Source organism: Rhinoraja longicauda, chromosome 16 (genome assembly GCF_053455715.1).
Source record: "Rhinoraja longicauda isolate Sanriku21f chromosome 16, sRhiLon1.1, whole genome shotgun sequence".
Lineage (NCBI taxonomy): Eukaryota > Metazoa > Chordata > Chondrichthyes > Rajiformes > Arhynchobatidae > Rhinoraja > Rhinoraja longicauda.
In genome coordinates, this window is record NC_135968.1 from 17,068,881 (window position 1) to 17,088,465 (window position 19,585).

Here is a 19,585-nt window from a genome sequence, read left to right on the forward strand (position 1 = left end):
TACAACCTTTTAGGACAGCTATGTGGATAAGAAGGATTTGGAGGGATATGGGCCAAATCCAGGCAAATGGGACTAACCCGGTCGGTATTCCAACTTGGTCGGCATGGACAAGTTGGTCTGTGCTGTGCAGCTCTGTGACTCTGTCTTCATTGACTCATGCATTGTTCCATGACCTGCCAGCATTTTATTAGAGCTAGAATATGTTGCATTTGCAATAACAAACTGTGGAACATTCACTGCAGCAACAGTACTTACATCCAGGCGCTCCAATAACATGATAAAATAGCTTTGACATTTAAATCATTTTACAATCTATTTTACCCATTTTCATTCCTAAGGTTATAAATTTGACTAAGTATTTAATCTGGAAAGAATGCAGAGAAGTTTTACGAGGACGTTGCCAGGACTCAAGGGCCTAAGCTGCAGGCAGAGGTTGGGCAGGCTAGGACTTTATTCCTTGGAGCTCAGGAGGCTGAGGGGTGATCTCATAGAGGTGCATAAAATGATGAGGGGAATAGATAGACTTGAAGTTCAGTCTGAAGAAGGGTCTCGACCCATTCCTTCTCTCCTAGATGCTGCCTGACCTGCTGAGTTACTCCAGCATTTTGTGATACAGGGGAATAGAGAGGGTGAATGCACAGAGTCGTTTACCCAGAGTTGGGGAATCAAGAACTGGAGGATGTAGATTTAAGATGAGAGGGGAAACATTTAATAGGATCCCGAGGGGCAACCTTTTCACACAGAAGATGGTGGGTGTATGGAACAAGCTGCCAGACATGGTAGTTTGGCCACTTACTATAACAATGTTTAAAATACATTTGAGCAGGGAAATATGTGGACAGGAAAGGGTTAGAGGGATATGGGCCAAATGTGGGCAGGTGTGACTAGATGGGGGACCTTGGTCGGCATCTGCCCACGTTTGGTTCATCTCTCTCTCAACCTCTCCTGTCCATGCATCTGACCAAGTGTCTTTTAAATGTTGTTATAGTACCTGCCTCAACTACCTCCTCTGGCAGCTCGTTCCATGCACCCACCACCGTCTGCCTGGAAAGGTTGCCCCTCAGATTCCTATTTAAGCTTCCCCCAGCTCACCTTAAACCCATGTCCTCTGATCCCTTGTCTGTAGTCTTGCAAATTTTTCCTTGCTATATATTTATTCAATTCCCTGTTAAACCTGTGTCCAATGCATTCTTGTGCAGGAAGGAACTGCAGGTGCTGGTTTATACCGAAGAAAGACCCAAAGTGCTGGATTAATTCAGGCAGCATTTCTGGAGATCCATTTTCCTCGCTCTTTTTCTCCAGAGATGCTGCCTGACCCACTGAGTTACTCCAGCACTTGGTGTCTCCCCAACGCACTCTTGTTGGGATCGGGAATGTCGGCAGTCTTTGTCCACATCGCTCTTCCTGTCATTTTATTACTGAGCTCTCCATCGATGGGAACAGCCTCTCACCATCCCGACCTGCATTGATATATAAATCCTGCAAGATTTCCCGTCAGCCTCTAATGCAAAGGGCACGGAAAACAAGGTTCTTCACCGTATCTCGGTACACGTGGCAACAATAAACCAAAACCAGAGAAAATAGTCGTGGGCTCTCCAACCTTTCCTTATAACTGGGTCCCTCATCCAAGTACCCTTCCTCTGGGCTGGCACAGACGTAGTCATAGAGTTAAAGAGCAGGGGGCCCCCGGAGAGTGTGTTGGCCAAACTCAGCCCAGACCATCAGGCAAACCAATGGCTCAATCTACGCTTCACGCTGCCTCGGCAAGGCCACCAGCATAATCAAGCAAGAGTCTCATCCTGTTCACTCCCTCTTCTCCCCTCTCCCATCGGGCAAGAGGTACAGAAGTGTGAAAACTCACACCGCCCAGATTCAGGGACAGTTTCTTCCCACCTGTTATCAGGCAACTGAACCATCCTATCACCAACTAGAGAGTAACCCTGACTTCCCATCTACATCATTGGAGACTCTCGGACTATCTTTAATCGGACTCTACTGGACTTAATTTGCATTAAACATTATCCCGTTTTCACATGTCTGTACAATGGCTCGACTGTAAAGATGGATAGTCTTTCCACAGACTGGTCAGCACGCAGCAAAAGGTTTTCACTGTATCTCAGTACACGTGACAATAAACTAAACTGAACTAAGGTAAACTAAACCAAACCAAGCTAAGCTAAACTAAACTAAACTTGTTATTGCTGTCCGAGTTATTTCCACATTCCCTCATTTGGTCCATATCCCTCTAAACCTTTCCTGTACGTGTGCCTGTCCAAATGACTTTTAAACATCTCCTCTCGATAATGAGGTGAGTAGAATTGAACACAATACTCCAGTTGAGGTTACACTGGTGTTTTATAAAAGTTCAGCATGGGTTCATTGAATTGTGAATGCCTTATTAATTGCCTTGGCAGTGTGCCTGCCACTGTTAATGATGTGTGCACCAGCTCGCTGCTCCAGCACCATTATAAAACACTAACCCACACTCCAGCTCGTCTCAAGGCAAGGCTGGATGCTCTTTCACCTTAGAAAGACAAAGACAGGAGCTGAAGAAACATAGAAACATAGAAAATAGGTGCAGGAGTAGGCCATTCGGCCCTTTGAGCCTGCACCGCCATTCCATATGATCATGGCTGATCATCCAACTCAGTATCCCGTACCTGCCTTCTCTCCATACCCCCTGATCCCTTTAGCCACAAGGGCCACATCTAACTCCCTCTTAAATATAGCCAATGAACTGGCCTCTACTACCTTCTGTGGCAGAGAATTCCACAGATTCACCACTCTCTGTGTGAAAAAAAACTTTCTCATCTCGGTCCTAAAAGACTTCCCCCTTATCCTTAAGCTGTGACCCCTTGTTCTGGACTTCCCCAACATCGGGAACAATCTTCCTGCATCTAGCCCGTCCAACCCCTTAAGAATTTTGTAAGTTTCAATAAGATCCCCCCTCAATCTTCTAAATTCCAGCGAGTACAGAAGGCCCTGTCTAACAAGCTGGCTGTGCATGGAAGCACTTCCCTCTGGAAGGCCACTCCGGACTGTCAAAGCAGCCACAGCCAGACATAAAAACAGCTTTTTTTCCACGAGCAGTAGCTCTACTCAACAACCAAAAGTCTGCAGCCTCCTTTTGCTCTGGTATTTTATTTCATTCTTCACATGTTTAAATGATAAAGTTTTATTCTTAATGTTTTAATGTTTTATGTTTTATTCTTAATTGTTTACTGTATGTCGTGTTGGTACTTGCGAGCGGAGCACCAAGGCAAATTCCTTGTATGTGTACATACTTGGCTAATAAAATGTATTCAATTCAATTCAACGTCTTTTCAATGTTGTTATAGTCCAGGTGTGACTGGTTATAGTAGGTGCTTCAACGATCTCCTCTGGCAGCTCGTTCCCTGTACCCACCACCCCGTGTGAAACAAAAAAAAGTCGTCTCTCAGGTTCCTATTAAATCTTTCCCCTTAGAGATGGAAACCCAAAATCCAGTCACTGAGCACAGAAGTTGGGATGTTACGTTGCAGTTGTACAAGGCGTTGATGAGGCCAACACTTGGAGAATTCTGTTTAGTTTTGGTCACCCTGCTATAGGAAGGACATTGTTGAGCTGGAAAGAATGCATATAAAACATATAAGATTATTAAAGGGGTTGGACACGTTAGAGGCAGGAAACATGTTCCCAATGTTGGGGGAGTCCAGAACCAGGGGCCACAGTTTAAGAATAAGGGGTAGGCCATTTAGAACGGAGATGAGGAAAAACTTTTTCAGTCAGAGAGTTGTGAATCTGTGGAATTCTCTGCCTCAGAAGGCAGTGGAGGCCAAGTGTCTGAATGCATTCAAGAGAGAGCTGGATAGAGCTCTTAAGGATAGCGGAGTCAGGGGGTATGGGGAGAAGACAGGAACGGGGTATTGATTGAGAATGATCAGCCATGATCACATTGAATGGCGGTGCTGGCTCAAAGGGCCGAATAGCCTACTCCTGCACCTATTGTCTATTGTCTATAAGAATGCATATAAGACATACGAGGATGTTACCAGGACTGAGGGTCTGAGCTACAGGGAGAGGTTGGGCAGGCTAGGACTTTACTCCTTGGAGCGCAGGAGGACGAGGGGTGATCTTATAGAGGTGTACAAAGTCATGAAGGAAACAGATATGTTTCCAGGGGTCACAGCTTAAGGATAAGGGGGAAGTCTTTTAGGACCGAGATGAGAAAACATTTCTTCACACAGTGAGTGGTGAGTCTGTGGAATTCTCTGCCACAGAAGGTAGTTGAGGCCAATTCATTGGCTATATTTAAGAGGGAGTTAGATGTGGCCCTTGTGGCTAAAGGGATCAGGGGGTATGGAGAGAAGGCAGGTACAGGTTACTGAGCTGGATGATCAGCCATGATCATATTGAATGGCGGTGCAGGCTCGAAGGGCCGAATGGCCTCCTGCACCTATTTTCTATGTTACTATGTTTCTATGGTGAATGCAAAGAGCCTTTTGCGGGAATCAAGAACCAGAGGACGTAGGTTTAAGGTGAGGAAAAAGATGTAATAGGAACCTGAGAGGCAACTTATTCACACAGAGGGTGGTGGGTATATGGAACGCGCTGCCAAAGGAGGTAGCTGAGGCAGGTACTATAACAACATTGAAAAGACATTTGGACAGGAACATGGGCAAGAATGGTTTAGAGAGATATGGACCAGACGCTGGCGGGTGTGACTGGTGTAGATGGGTAATTTATTTACACAAAGGGTGATGGGTGCATGGAACGAGCTGCCAGAGGACGTAGTTGAGGCAGGTACTATCATAACATTTAAAAGACATTTGGACAAGTACATGGAATAAGAATAGGTTTAGAGGGATATGGGCCAAACGTAGGCAGGTGGAACTAGTGTAGATGGAACATGTGGTTGGTGTGGGCAAGTTGGGCCGAAGGGCTTGTTTCCATGACTCTATGTCTAGGTGCCTGGGGCCTTGCAGAATGTGCGGTCCCAATGCTGCCTGTACCTCAGTGACCCCCCCCATGTCTCACCTCTCTCCTCCACCCCAGGTGGCCGTGGCGTTGCTGTGGGCCCCATCGTCAGCTCCCACAACTCCGACATCTTCTGCGACAACGAGAATGGACCCAACTTCCTGTTCAAGAACAATGGAGACGGCAGCTTCACTGACATCGCAGCAGAGACGGGTAAGTGTTGCTCACACAGGCCATGAGTATGTGAAGGGTCGGGGCTCGACCAACACGGGGCATTTATGGACCTGGACGGCACATCGGCACATTGGCACAGCGGTAGAGTTGCTGCCTCACAGCGCCAGGGACCCGGGTTCAATCCTGACCACTGGACGGTGTTTGGGTTTTCTCCGGGTGCTCCGGTTTCCTCCAACACTCCCAAGATGTTCAGGTTTGTAAGTTAATTGGCTTCAGTAATAATTGTAAATTGTCCCTGGTGTGTAGGGTAGTGCAAGTGTGCTGGGGATCGATCACTGGTCGGCGTGGACTCGGTGGGCCGAAGGGGCTGTTTCTGTGCTGTGTCTCTCAGCAAAACCATTCTGCCTCTGAATCAGAACTTGGATTGGAGGCTACAAGGAGATGTTGAACAAACTTGGAATAACAGGGAACTGCAGATGCTTGTTTACACCAAAGAAAGACACAAAGTTCTGGAGTAACTCAGCAGGCCAGGCAGCATCTCTGGAGAACATGGAAAGGTGGGGACCCATTTTATCACTTTTCACCTCCAGACTACATCCAGCCATCTGACAATAAAAACACAATAACCTGTATCCACCTATCACTCGCAGTCTTTATCGCATCCCCACCTCTCTTCCAGCTTTCTCCCCCCTACTCCATCAGTCTGAAGAAGTGTCCTGACCCAAAATCTACAAACCCGCATGTCTTTGGGAAACCCGCACGGTCACAGGGAGAATGTGCAAACTCCACACAACTCCAAGGTCAGGATCGAACCAGGTCTCCGGCAGCTGGTAGAGCTGTGCCACTGTTCAGTGTGGTTCAATGAAACCTCGGGTGAAAGGACTGAGACAGACTGAGGGCGACACAGTGGCGCAGCTGGTAGAGAGGCTGCCTCACAGCAGCAGAGGCCCAGCTTTGATCCTGATCTCGGGTGCTGTCTGCACGCAGTTTGCACTTTCTCCCTGTGACTATGCGTGGGTTTCCTCCGGGTGCCCTGGTTTCCTCCCACACCCCGAAGACGTGCGGGTTTGTAGGTTAATTGGCCTTCTGTAAATTGCCCCCAGTGTGCGGGCAGTGGATACGAAAGTGGAATAACACGGAGCTAGTGTGAACGGGTGATCAATGGCCAGCTTGGACTCGGCGGGCCGAAGGGCCTGTTTTCATGCCGAATCTCGAAACTAAACTAAGACTTCAGTTCATTCTGTGCAACTGGACAAGATGTGAGCGGGACAATGTAAGGACAAACTCTCTGGTGCAATTGTGAACTGAGCTCGTCTCCAACGGTTCGTCTGTGCCCAGTGCCGGGTTAAATTTGACAATAACTTCTGATCCAATATTTCTGCAGCCCAAGTTCAAATGAAAATATTGTTTATCTCCCCTCCCTGCCAGATGTGCATGAATCTTGCCCCTCTGTCATGCCTGGGGTCGCGTGCTGTCCCTCACAGCTGCTTGCAGTGACTTGTACAGATGTTAATGATTCAGATGTGAACAGACACCTCATTAGTATTGAGGACCCAGTGCTGACAACTGCCCTGATTCTGAATGCCCAGAGAGTTGGTGTGTGTTTGTCATATCACATGCATGCACCAGCTCCTCAGTAGTTGCTGATTCTACCTGCATACAACGTTCACACACTGTCCTTCACCAAAGAACTAATGATCAGCACACAGTAAATGTAGAAAGAAAGGAACTGCAGATGCTGGTTCTCGGTTTAGTTTATTGTCACGTGTACAGTGAAAAGCTTTTGTTGCGTGCTGTCCAGTCAGAAGAAAGACAATACATGATTCCAGTGAAGCCACGTCACCTATTCCTTTTCTCCAGAGATGCTGCCTGTCCTGCTGAGTTACTCCAGCATTTTGTGTCTATCTTTGGTTTAAACCAGCACCTGCAGTTCCTTCCTACACAATACAATCAAGCCATACACTGTACAGTGTATTTACAAGTACATTTACAGTGCAGTACAAGGAAATAAGGTTCAGTGCAAGGGTAAAGCCAGCAAAGTCCGATCAAGGAAAGTCCGAGGGTCACCAAAGAGGTAGATGGTAGTTCAGCACCGCTCTCTGGTTTGGGGTGGGATGGTTCAGTCGCCTGTCCCTGAATCTGGAGGTGTGCGTTTTCACACTTCTATACCTTTCACCTGATGGGAGAGGGGAGAAGATGGAGTGGCCGGGGTGCGTCAATAAAAAAAACACAAAGTGCCGGAGTAACACAGCGGGTCAGGCAACATCTCTGGATAATGTGTAGGAAGGAACTGCAGATGATGGTTTATATCGAAGGCAGATAAAAAAAATACTGGAGTAACTCAGCAGGCCAGGCAGCGTCTCTGGAGAAAAGGAATAGGTGACGTTTCGGGCTGGAACCCTTAAGAAAACTCGTCCAAGATGCCCCATCTAAGCTCGTCCCACTTGGCTGCGTTTGGCCCAGATCCTACTAAAACGTTCCTATCCATGTGCCCCGTCCAAGTGTCTTTTAAATGTTGTACCTCCCTCACTGCCTCCTTAGTATCCTAGTTTTTATTGTGTTGAACCACCTCTCTCCCTCCCCTGACCTTTGATGAGCACGTTTATGTACCGATCATCCACTGGGGTTTCGACACAGCTGTCCCCGAAATTTCCCGCTCTGCTCTTTAATCACATCTCAACGCTTCATTAATTGCCATCTGTTGCTGCTACTTCCCTGAAATCTCTGGGAAGCTGTCCCTTCACTGCGGGCAAGAACTCTGCCCACCGTGTGAAGCAGAGCTCACCGTGACACCGCTCCGGCGGAGAGCGGGAATATCGCTGCTTTATTTACGTGCATTGTTCCGGGCGTATTCCTGTTCCGGGAAAGTGGCCCGTGCACCAGACCTCCCTACAATCCATCCCCCATCCCCGGACATTAAGCCGATTCATGGTGCCGTTTCAAGACCATTAATTTCTGAGGCTTACAACCGGCAAATGGCACACTGCATTGAATCGAGAGAGCGACCTTGAGCCGCGGTGGAGTTTCATCTTTACAGTTACGAGGCAAGTCTTTATTTGCACAGAGTAAAACACAATGTCATTTCTCATGGAGAGTCATACAGTGTGGAAACAGGCCCTTCAGCCCAACTTGCCCCCGCCGACCAACATGCCCCCATCTACACCAGTCCCGCCTGCCTGCGTTTGGTCCATATACCTCTGTGTACCTGTCAAATTTTGATAGTACCTGCCGCAGCTATCTCCTCCGGCAGCTCGTTCCATGTAACGTTAGAGATACAGCGCGGAAACAGGCCCTTCGGCCCTCAGAGTCTGTGCCGACCAGCGATCACTCCGTACACTAGCACTATCCTACACACGAGAGACAATTTACAATTTTTTTTTAACCAAGCCAGTTAACCTACAAGCCTTTACGTCTTTGGAATGTGGGAGGTAACCAGAGCACCCGGAGTAAACCCACGCGGTCCCAGGGAGAACGTACAAACTCCGTACTGACAGCACCCTTAGTCAGGATCAAACCCGGGTCTCTGGTGTTGTGAGGCAGCAACTCTACCACTGTGCCGCCCATATCCAATGTAACCGCTGAAATTGCTTTTACCTTAGACTTTAGACATTCACCCTTTACGTTAAATAGTCGCCCCTCAGGTTCCTATTAAATCTTTCCCCCCCTCACCTTAAACCTATGGCCTCTGGCTCTCAATTCCCCTACTCTGGGTAAAAGACTGTGCATTCACCCTATCTATTCCCCTCATGATCTTGTACACCTCTAAAAGGTCACCCCCTCATCCTCCTGCGGTCCAAGGAATAAAGTCCTAGCCTGCCCAACCTCTCTCTCCCTGTAGCTCAGGCCCTCGAGTCCTGGCAACATTCTCGTAAATCTTATCTGCACCCTGACCAGCTTAATTACAATTTGTATATCTGTAATTTTTCTCTGTAATTCTTCGAGCTGAAGTAGAATTGATACATTCTCAGCTACAGGGGCGTGACAAAGAGATGGTTCGGCAGTTTCTGTTGTGGATTTTGCTGTCTTCAGGCAGTGTTTGTTACTTTTATTGCTCCTTTAATATATTCCGCTTTGTTTCAGTTCCCCACTGTGCAAACATGAAATATGTATCTCGTCCTTGCAGGGGAGTCTATCACTCAGATTGTTTGCGCTTTGTTAGGCCGCCTTACCTAGACTGAGGAAATGTAACTGTGGAAGAGATGACATCTGCGTCAATTCAGGACGAGATTCCTGCACCAGATCTGCATTTACAGCTCTTTGGTTGGGCCGCAGTTGGAGTATTGTGTGCGGCTCTGGTCACCCCTTTACAGGGAGGATGTGGAGGCTATGGAAAAGGTGCAGGGGAGGTTTACCAGAATGGTGTAGAAAAAATGGAACAGCAGATGCCAGTTTACAAAAAAAAAGACACAAAGTGCTGGAGTAACTCAGCGGGCCTGGCAGCATCTCTGGTGAACGTGGACAGGTGACATTTCAGGCTTCAATGGATGTGTCCATTGGGCTTGTTGGGCGGCACAGTGGCGCGGCAGGTAGAACTTTTGCCTTACAGCGCCAGAGACCCAGGTTGATGCTGAGTTTATATGTTCTCCCTGTGGCCGCGTGGGTTTTCTCCGGGTGCTCTGTTTTCCTCTTACGCTCCAAAGACGTGAGAGTTTGTAGGCTAATTGGCTTCTGTAAATTGCAAATTGCCCCTTGTGTGTAGCAAAGGTTTCAAAGGTCTTTTATTGTCAAGTGTGCCAATTAAGGTACAGTGATATTCGAATTACCGTACAGCCGTACTAAAAATAAAGCCACAAGATACACAACTACATGAAAGTTAACATAAACATCCACCACAGCGGATTCCCCACGTTCCTCACTGTGATGGAAGGCAATAAAGTCCAATCTCCTTCCCTCTATATTCTCCCGCAGTCGGGGCAATCGAACCATCCGTCGGGCGATCGAAGCTCCCGCAGCCAGCGGTCGAAGCCCCCATGTCGGGGCGATTGAAGCCCCCATGTCGGGGCGATTGAAGCCCCCGTGTCAGGGCGATTGTAGCTCCCGCGTCGGGGTGATCGAAGCCCCCGCGTCGGGGCGATTGAAGCTCCCGTGGCTTGTTCCCGAAGTCGGTCTCTAACCAGGGACCGTGAGCTCCGCAATGTTAGCGTCCGCAGGCTCCCGCGGCTGGAGTTCAGAGGTCGATGCCTGGCAAGTGATCACCACCTCCGCGATGTTAAATCCGCAGGCTCCCGCGATTGGAGCTCCCAAATGGATCTCCAGCAAGAGGCCACCAACTCCTCGATGTTAGACCGCAGTGCGGATAGAGATACGATACAGGAAAAAATTGCATCTCCGTCGAGGTAAAAGATGGAAAAAATGCTTCCCCCAACTCTAAAACACACATTTAACACATACAGTTACAACAACATAGAAGGAAGGGACAGACAGACTGTTGGCGAGGCAGCCATTGCTGGCGCCACCCGGTGGTTATGCACATAGTGCTAGTGTATGGGATGATCATCGGTCAGCATGGACTCGATGGGCCAAAGAGCCTGTTTCCAAGATGTATCTCTAAAGTCTAGTCTATTTAAAGTGTTGAAAATTGGACTGACAGGCTGCAAACATGACCTTTAACTCAGGAAGCCAAATAGTCTGAAGAAGGTTCCAGACCCAAAACATTACCTAGCCATTCCCTCCACAGATGCTGCCTGGCCTGTTGAGTACCTCCAGCACTCTAGATTCCAACATCACAAGTCCCTTGTGTCTCCAAAACATAAGTAGCTTCTTTAAGCAGATGGTGGTTTACAAAAAAAGACACAAAGTGCCGGAGTAACTCAGCAGGTTAGGCAGCAATTGTGGAGAACATGGATGGGTGATCCTCCTTCAGACCTGCTGAGTTACTCCAGCACTTTGTGAGCTTTAAAGGTGGTTGTTGTGACTGTAGAGTGAGTGGTGTAGTCAGTAGATTTGGCGGCCTGCCCTCGGCTGGACCATGTGCCAACCTGTTATTTATCTGAGCAAGCTCCCGATGTTCATTATTGTCATCCCTTATCAGAGCAAAGCAGAATCAGGTCTGTGATCGACGATAGCCTTGCGTCTTTCACCAATAACAAGGACATTTCTTCTCCTCCAGTCGTACAGCATGGAATCAGACCCTTCGGCCCAACTCATCCATGCTGTCCAAGATGTCCCATCTAAGTTAAAGATAGACGCAAAGTGCTGGAGTAACTCAGCAAGTCAGGCAGCATCTGTGGAGAAAAAGGTTGTCGGGACATTTCTTCAGGCTGAAAGTAGAGGGGAGGGAACTGGAGGTAGGAAATGGCTAGAGCAAAGCAGGGCCGGAAGTAGATGACCAAGGAAGAGTGGAGCTCAAAATGGCCCATTGTTGGCTGGTGAAGAGGTGATAACAAAGAGATACAGGGTTGTGAACAGTGGAACTAGTAGAACGACTAGGATGGGGGACAGGGGAGAGAGGAAATGCAGGAGGTATTTGAAATTAGAGAGATCAATGTTCATACCTTTGGGTTGAAAGCTGCCCAAAAAAATATAAGGCGCTGTGCCACTGTCTACCTTCAGTGTAAACCAGCATCTGTAGTTCCTTTCTACACTTCCCATCTACCCTAGACCCGTTTGCCAGCTTTAGGCCCATATCCTTCTAAACCTTTCATTTCCATGCAGCTGTCCAAGTGTCTTTTAAATGTTGTTATTCTACCAGCTTCAACTACCTTCTCTGGAAGGTCGTTCAATTTACTCTTTAGATATATAGATTCCCATTAAAACGTTCTCCTCTCACCTTAAACCTGTGCCATCTGTTTTTTTAAATTAGATTCAGCGTGCAAACAGGCCCACTGAGTCTGCACCGACCAGCGATTATCCAAACACTAGCACTATCCTACGCACTAGGGACAATTTACAGAAGCCAATTAACCTACAAACCTGCATGTCTTTGGGATGTGGGAGGAAACCGAAGCACCCGGACGGAGAAAACCTATGAGACCAATCAAACTTTGTGCAGATAGCACCCGTAGTCAGGATCCAACCCGTGTCTCTGGCTCTGTAAGGTAGTAACTCTACCGCTGCGCCACTGTGCTGCTCTTGTTCCCCCTATCCTGGGTAAAAGACTGTGCATTCACGCTCTCTATTCCCCCTCAGGGTTTTATACACCTGTAGAAGATCACCCCTCATCCTTCTGCGCTCCTACGAATAAAGTCCTAGCCTGCCCAATCTCTCTCCATATCTCAGGCCCTCGAGTCCTAGCAGCATCCCTTTCTTTCTCCCGTTCATCACATGTACTTTCTCCCCCTCTCTCACAAGAGAGTAAGCCAGTCGGAGCAGGAGTAGGCTAGAAACCCGGGTTCAATCCCAACCTCGGGTGTGTCTGTGTGTGTGCAGTTTGCACGTTCTCCCTGTGACCCCATGGGTTTCCTCCGGGTGCTCCGGTTCCCCCCCACGTCCCAAAGAGGTGCGGGTTTGTAGCTTAATTGGCCCTCTGTAAATTGCCCCTAGCGTGTCGGGAGCGGATAAGAAAGTGGGACAACATAGAACTAGTATGAACGGGTGATTGATAGTCGGTGGGCCAAAGGGCCTGCTTGCGTGCTGTACCTTTAAACGGATGGGCATAGGTTTAAGGCGAGAATAGGCAACGTTTAAAGCAGATGTGCGGGGCAAGTTTTGTTGCACAGGGAGTGGTAAGTGTCTGGAACTTGTTGAACAGACTTGGATCGTCTGCCCTGGAATCTTAAACGTTGCGGAGAAACTTGACAGAAGTACAGTATGTAAAATTATGGGAGGTTGAGAGAGGGTAGACAGTCAGAACCTTTTTTCCCCAGAGTGGAAACATCAAATACTAGAGGACACAGCTTAAAAATAAGAGGGACAAAGTTTAAAGGAGATGTCCAAAGAGTGGTGAGTTCTTGGAACGAGCTGCCAGGGGTGGTGGTAGTGGAGGCAGATACAATAGTGGCCTTTAAGAGGCTTTCGGATAGGAACATGGACATAGATTTAAATTTTAGATTTAGAGATACAGCGCGGAAACAGGCCCTTCGGCCCACCGAGTCCAAGCCGCCCAGCGATCCCCGCACATTAACACTATCCTACACACACTTGGGACAATTTTTACATTTACCCAGTCAATGAACCTACATACCTGTACGTCTTTGGAGTGTGGGAGGAAACCGAAGATCTCGGAGGAAACCCACGCAGGTCACGGGGAGAACGTACAGACTCCGTACAGATGGCGCCTGTAGTCAGGATCGAACCTGAGTCTCCGGCGCTGCATTCGCTGTAAGGCAGCAACTCTACCGCTGCGCCACCGTGCCACCGATATGAAGTGAATGGAGGGATATGGATCATGTGCCAGGCAGATATGAGTTGGTCTTGGCATCATGTTCAGCACTGACATTGTAGGCCGAAGGGCCTGGTCTATGTTCTATTCTCTATGCAGATGGTAATTGGAGCATCTACTCCACAACAATTCCTGAAGTCGATGATTAGCTCCTTTGTCTTGCTGACATTGAAGAAGAGGTTGTGGAACAAATGGCCTGCTCCTGTGCTGTGCAGTTCATAAGTTCATAAGTCATTGGAGCAGAATTAGGCCATTTGGCCCATCGAGTCTATTCCGCTGTTCAATCTTGGCTGTTGTGTCGTTCCCTCTCAACCCCATTCTCCTGCCTTTTCCCCTTAACCCCTGGCACTCATACCAATCAAAAATCTATCAGTCTCCACCTTAAAAATACCCAATGACTTGGACTCCACAGCCGTCTGTGGCAAAGAATTCCACAGATTCACCACCCTCCGTATCTCCTTTCTTAAGGAACGTCCTTTTATTCTGAAGCTGTGGCCTCTGGTCCAAGACTCTCCCACGAGTAAAAATATCCTCTCCACATCCACTCTATCCAGGCCTTTCACTATTCGGTAAGTTCCAATAAGGTGTGTCCCCCCCCCCCCCCCCCCATCCTTCTAAATGCCAGCAAGTGCAGATCCGGTGCTGTCAAACGCCCATCATATGTGAAGCCAATCATCCCTGGGATCATTCTCGTAAACCTCCTCTGGAACCTCTCCAAGGCCAGCACACCCTTCCTCGGATATGGGGCCCACAACACTCCAAATGCGGTCTGACCAGTGCCTTCTAAAGCCTCGGCGTCACATCGCCGTTGTTATAGACAATAGACAATAGACAATAGACAATAGGTGCAGGAGTAGGCCATTCAGCCCTTCGAGCCAGCACCGCCATTCAATGCGATCATGGCTGATCACTCTCAATCAGTACCCCGTTCCTGCCTTCTCCCCATACCCCCTCACTCCGCTATCCTTAAGAGCTCTATCCAGCTCTCTTTTGAAAGCATCCAACGAACTGGCCTCCACTGCCTTCTGAGGCAGAGAATTCCACACCTTCACCACCCTCTGACTGAAAAAGTTCTTCCTCATCTCCGTTCTAAATGGCCTACCCCTTATTCTTAAACTGTGGCCCCTTGTTCTGGACTCCCCCAACATTGGGAACATGTTATCTGCCTCTAATGTGTCCAATCCCCTAATTATCTTATATGTTTCAATAAGATCCCCCCTCATCCTTCTCGTCCTCTCCAGATGAGTCCCGTGTTCGCTGTGAATCTGCCGCAGATCATAGACTGACCTCTCCTGCAGTCTACTTTCCTTGTCCCTCCCCCTCCATGCCCTTCCACTTCACTTCATTCATGTTGACTGCGCAGGGCTTGGACCTGCGATATTTGCCAGCAATGTACATCTGGAATTCTACCTTGCTTTGATCACATTCCCCTCGGGGTTCCCCAACTACAAGACATCTCATGAATCTGCTCTCATTACACATGCCCGAATCTAAAATAGCTTTTGTTCCCAGCAAGGTTCGGTGACACTGCTCTAAGAGATGATTCCTGATACACGCCGCAAAATTTGTCTTTCACCGTACCCTTGCTTAATTAGTCCAATCAATATGCAGATTAAAATCAACCGTGATTGCAGTTCCCAATCTTACGTGTCTTTGGTATTTAGTCACGAGAGACAGCGGATGCTGGAATCTTGAGCAAAGGCACAAAGTGCTGGAGCAACTCAGTGGGTCAGGCAGCATCTGTGGAGGGAGATGGACAGACGACATTTCGGGTCCGGACCTTTTGTCTGAAGAAGGGTCCCGACCCAAAACATCGTCTGTCGATTCTAACAGGGCGGCACAGTGGAGCAACGGTAGAACTGCTGCCTCACAGCACCAGAGACTTCGGGTTCGATCCTGACTAAGGGTGCTGTCTGTACGGAGTTTGTACGTTCTCCCTGTGACTACGTGGGTTATCTCTGGGTGCTCCGTTTCCTTCCATCTTCCAAAAATGTGCAGATTTGTAGGTTAATTGCCTTCAGTAAAAATTGTAATTGGTCCCGAGAGTGTAGGATGGTGCTGGTGTACGGAGAGATCGCTGGTCGGCACGGATTCAGTCGGTCCAAGGCCCTGTTTCCATGCAGCATCTCTAAAGTCTAAAGTCGAAAGATGCTGCCTGACCCACTGAGTTCCTCCAGCATTTTGCCTTTTACCTTTGATATTTTCCTCACGTAATGGTCTGTCCTGCAGTGAGGCCACAGTTTGTGCATCCACAGACCATTCCCAGGCACAAGGAACTGCAGATGCTGGTTTACAACAAAAGGCACAAAGCACTGGAGTAATTCAGCGGCACCTCTGGAGGACATGGATAGGTGACAATAGACAATAGACAATAGGTGCAGGAGTAGGCCATTCGGCCCTTCGAGCCAGCACCACCATTCAATGTGATCATGGCTGATCATTCTCAATCAGTACCCCATTCCTGCCTTCTCCCCATACCCCCTGACTCCGCTATCCTTAAGAGCTCTATTTAGCTCTCTCTTGAATGCATTCAGAGAATTGGCCTCCACTGCCTTCTGAGGCAAAGAATTCCACAGATTCAGAAGTCTCTGACTGAAAAAGTTTTTCCTCATCTCCGTTCTAAATGGCCTACCCCTTATTCTTAAACTGTGGCCCTGGTTCTAGACACCCCCAACATTGGGACCATGTTTCCTGCCTCTAACATGTCCAACCCCTTAATAATCTTATATATTTCGATAAGATCCCCTCTCATTCTTCTAAATTCCAGTGTATACAAGCCTAGCCGCTCCAGTCTTTCAACATACCTTTTGGGTTGGGACCCTTCTTCAGACTGATTGTAGCAGGGGAATAAAAAGTTGAGAAAGGAAGTTGGGGTGGCACAAAGCCTGGTAAGTAATAGGTGGATACGTGGGTTTAATAAACCCCTCTTCACCCATTCCAAGCAATAGAGCCCTAGCCTGCCCAACCTCTCCCTGTAGCCCAGGCCCTCGAGCATTGGCAACATCCTCGTAAATCTTCTCTGCACCCTTTCCTATAACAAAACTGACCAAAACTGAACAAATTCTCTAGGAAGGAACTGCAGATGCTGGTTTATACCGAAGATAGACACAAAATGCTGGAGTAACTCCACAGGACGGGGGGCAGCATCTCTGGAGAAAAGGAATGGGTGACGTTTACCTTTTTCTCCAGCGATGCTGCCTGACTCGCTGAGTTACTCCAGCATGTTGTGTCTACAAGCCTCTAATTGTTTGAGATATTGAATCCAACTCATTTATTTGTACGTGAGCCGGCAACTCATCCATCCTATTACAAATACTGTATCCGTCAAGATAAAGAGCCTTATGCTATTTACTGTTGTTAAGTGGTCCCTTTACAGTTTCTGCTAAACAATTGTGCTTATATTTTCTGACCCTTTCCCTCCTCTGAGTTTCATTCATCTCTTCCCCACTGTGTGCCACCGTCCCCTCTCTCATTTCTTTTCGATTTATTAAACTACCCACCACCTCATTAGTTTAAAGCCCTGTTTATGTCTGTACTTAAAGCGCTTGACCAAACGGCTTGTCCCAATCAAATGGAGCCCCTCTGCCTGGCCCCGCTGAGTTACTCCAGCATTATGTGTCTATCTTCGGTGTAAACCAGCAGCTGCAGTTCCTTCCTACACCCTTCTAGTTTATTTGAGTTTAGTTTAGTTTAGAGATACAGCGCGGAAACTGGCCCTTGGACCCACCGAGTCTGTGCCGACCAGCGATCACCCCGTACACTAACACTATCCTACACACTAGGGACAATTTACAATGCCGACAAGCCTGCACGTCTTGGGAATGTGGGAGGAAGCCGGAGATCCCAGAGAAAACCCACGCGGTCACAGAGAGGACGTACAAACTCCGAACAGTCAGCACCCGTAGTCAGGATCGAACCTGAGTCTCTGGGGCTGTGAGGCAGCAACTCTACCGCTGCGCCACCGCGCCGCCCTAAATGCCTGATGGAACAATAGCGTCATTCCATCAGTTACGTGGAGCATAGACCAGTACAGCCCAGGAACAGGCCCTTCGGCCCACACTGTCCATGCCAAACATGCCAAAATGAATCTCATTTGATATTTAGATAGGAAAGGTTTGGAGGGATGTGGAGAAAATGCATGCCACGCGGTATAAGCTCAAGAAGACACTTGGGTGGGCATGTACGTGTCGAGCCAAAGGCCTTGCCTTCGTGCTGTATGACTCTATGAACTTAGACACAGAACAGTACAGCACAAGAACAGGCCCTTTGGCCCACAATGTCTGTGCCACACATAATGCCAAGACCAAGTCTTATACCTACACCTAATCAATATCCTTCCATCCCCGCATATCCATGTGCCTATTCCAAAAGTCTCTTAAATGCCACTATTGTATCTGCCTCCACCACCACCCATGGCAGTGTGTTCCTGGCATTCACCACCCTCTGTATAGAAATCTTGCCCCGCTCATCTCCTTTAAACTTTGCCCCTCTCACCTTAAACCTGTGTTCTCCAGTATTTGATATTTCCATCTTGCGAAAAAGATTCTGACTGTCTACCCTATCTATGCCTCTCCTAATGTTATAGAAACATAGAAAATAGGTGCAGGAGTAGGTCATTCGGTCCTTCGAGCCAGCACCGCCATTCAATATGATCATGGCTGATCATCCAAAATCAGTACAGCGTTCCTGTTTTTTCCCCATATCCTTTGATTCCGTTAGCCGTGAGTTAGGTACATACTTCTATCAGATCTCCCCTCAACCTCCACCATTCCAGAGAAAATAATCTAAGTCTGTTCCCTGCAACTAACAGCCTTTAATCCATGCAGCAGTCTGGTAAAGCTCTTCTGCACCCTCTCTAAAGTCTCCACATCCTTCCTGTAATGGGGCGACCAGAACAGTACTGAATACTCCAAATGCGGTCTGACCAAAGTCCTGTAAAGACGCAGGGGGAGATGATTTAGCTGTCTGCCATTTTCGCGCAGAGGGTGGTGGGTGTATGGAACGAGCTGCCAGAGGAGGTAGTTGAAGCAGGTACTAAAACAAAGTTTAAAAGACATGTGGACAGGTACGCCGATAGGAAAGAGATATGGGCCAAACACTGGGGTAGATGGGGTATCTTGGTTGGCATTGATGAGTTGAGGCAAAGGGCCTGTTTCTGTGCTGTATGAGTCTGTGTCCATTGTAAAGGAGCCCCATTGTTAACTCTTCCCACTGCAGAAGGTGGCAGGCAGCTCACTTTAGTTTAGTTTAGAGTTACTGCATGGAAACAAGGTCCTCGGGCCCGCCGAGTCAACGCCAACCAACGATACATCCATACACTAGTTCTGTCCTACACACTAGGAACAATTTCCAGGACCCAATTAAGCTACAAGCCAGCAGGTCTTTGTAGTGTGGGAGGAAACCAGAGCGCCCGGAGGAAACCCACGTGGTCACAGGGAGAACGTGCAAACTCCATGCAGACAGGTCACGTAGTCGGGATCGAACCAGGGTCTCTGGTGCTGTAAGGCAGTAACGCAGGCACTGCGCCACTGTGCTGCCCTGGTGTGGACTGTAAGCCAGTGTGACCTGTTGCCTTCCAGGGATTGACGATCCTCAGCAGCACGGCCGTGGGCTGGCGTTGGCGGACTTTAACCGGGACGGGAAGGTGGACATTGTGTACGGCAACTGGATGGGCCCGCACCGCTTCTACCTGCAGGCCAGCCTCAACGGAAAAGTCCGCTTTAGGGTAAGAATGCGTTTACATTATATCATGCACGCAGGCGGATTTGTAGGCTGATTGGCCCACTGTGAATTGCCTCCTAGTGTGTGGGGAGCGGATGAGAAAATGGGATTACATAGAACTAGTCTGAACGCATGATCGATGGTCGGCATGGAGTCAGTGGGCCAAAGGGCCTGATTCCATGCTGTATATTTAATCTAAACTAAAACCAAATTGAATAGCAAGACAAACAGGAATGACTCACTAAAACTCTTTTCAAAGTTACAGTATTTACCCGATTATAAAGATTTATAGTTTTAGTTTAGTTTAGAGATGCTTCATGGAAACCAGCTCTCCAGCCCGCTGAGTACACGTCGACCATCAATCACCCGTTCACACTAGTTCTATGCTATCCCACTTTTGCATCCATTCCTTAC

At 48.2% G+C, this 19,585-nt stretch overlaps 1 pseudogene across 1 annotated transcript in view; it reads left to right on the plus strand.

Moving 5' to 3' along the window:
- LOC144600824 (cartilage acidic protein 1-like) overlaps window positions 1–19,585 on the plus strand; it is a 122,483-nt pseudogene that overhangs the window by 56,427 nt on the left and 46,471 nt on the right. The window contains exons 2-3 of the transcript XR_013548187.1: window positions 5,035–5,169; window positions 19,030–19,175. The product of XR_013548187.1 is annotated as a cartilage acidic protein 1-like (transcript). The remainder of the gene's footprint in view (window positions 1–5,034; window positions 5,170–19,029; window positions 19,176–19,585) is intronic.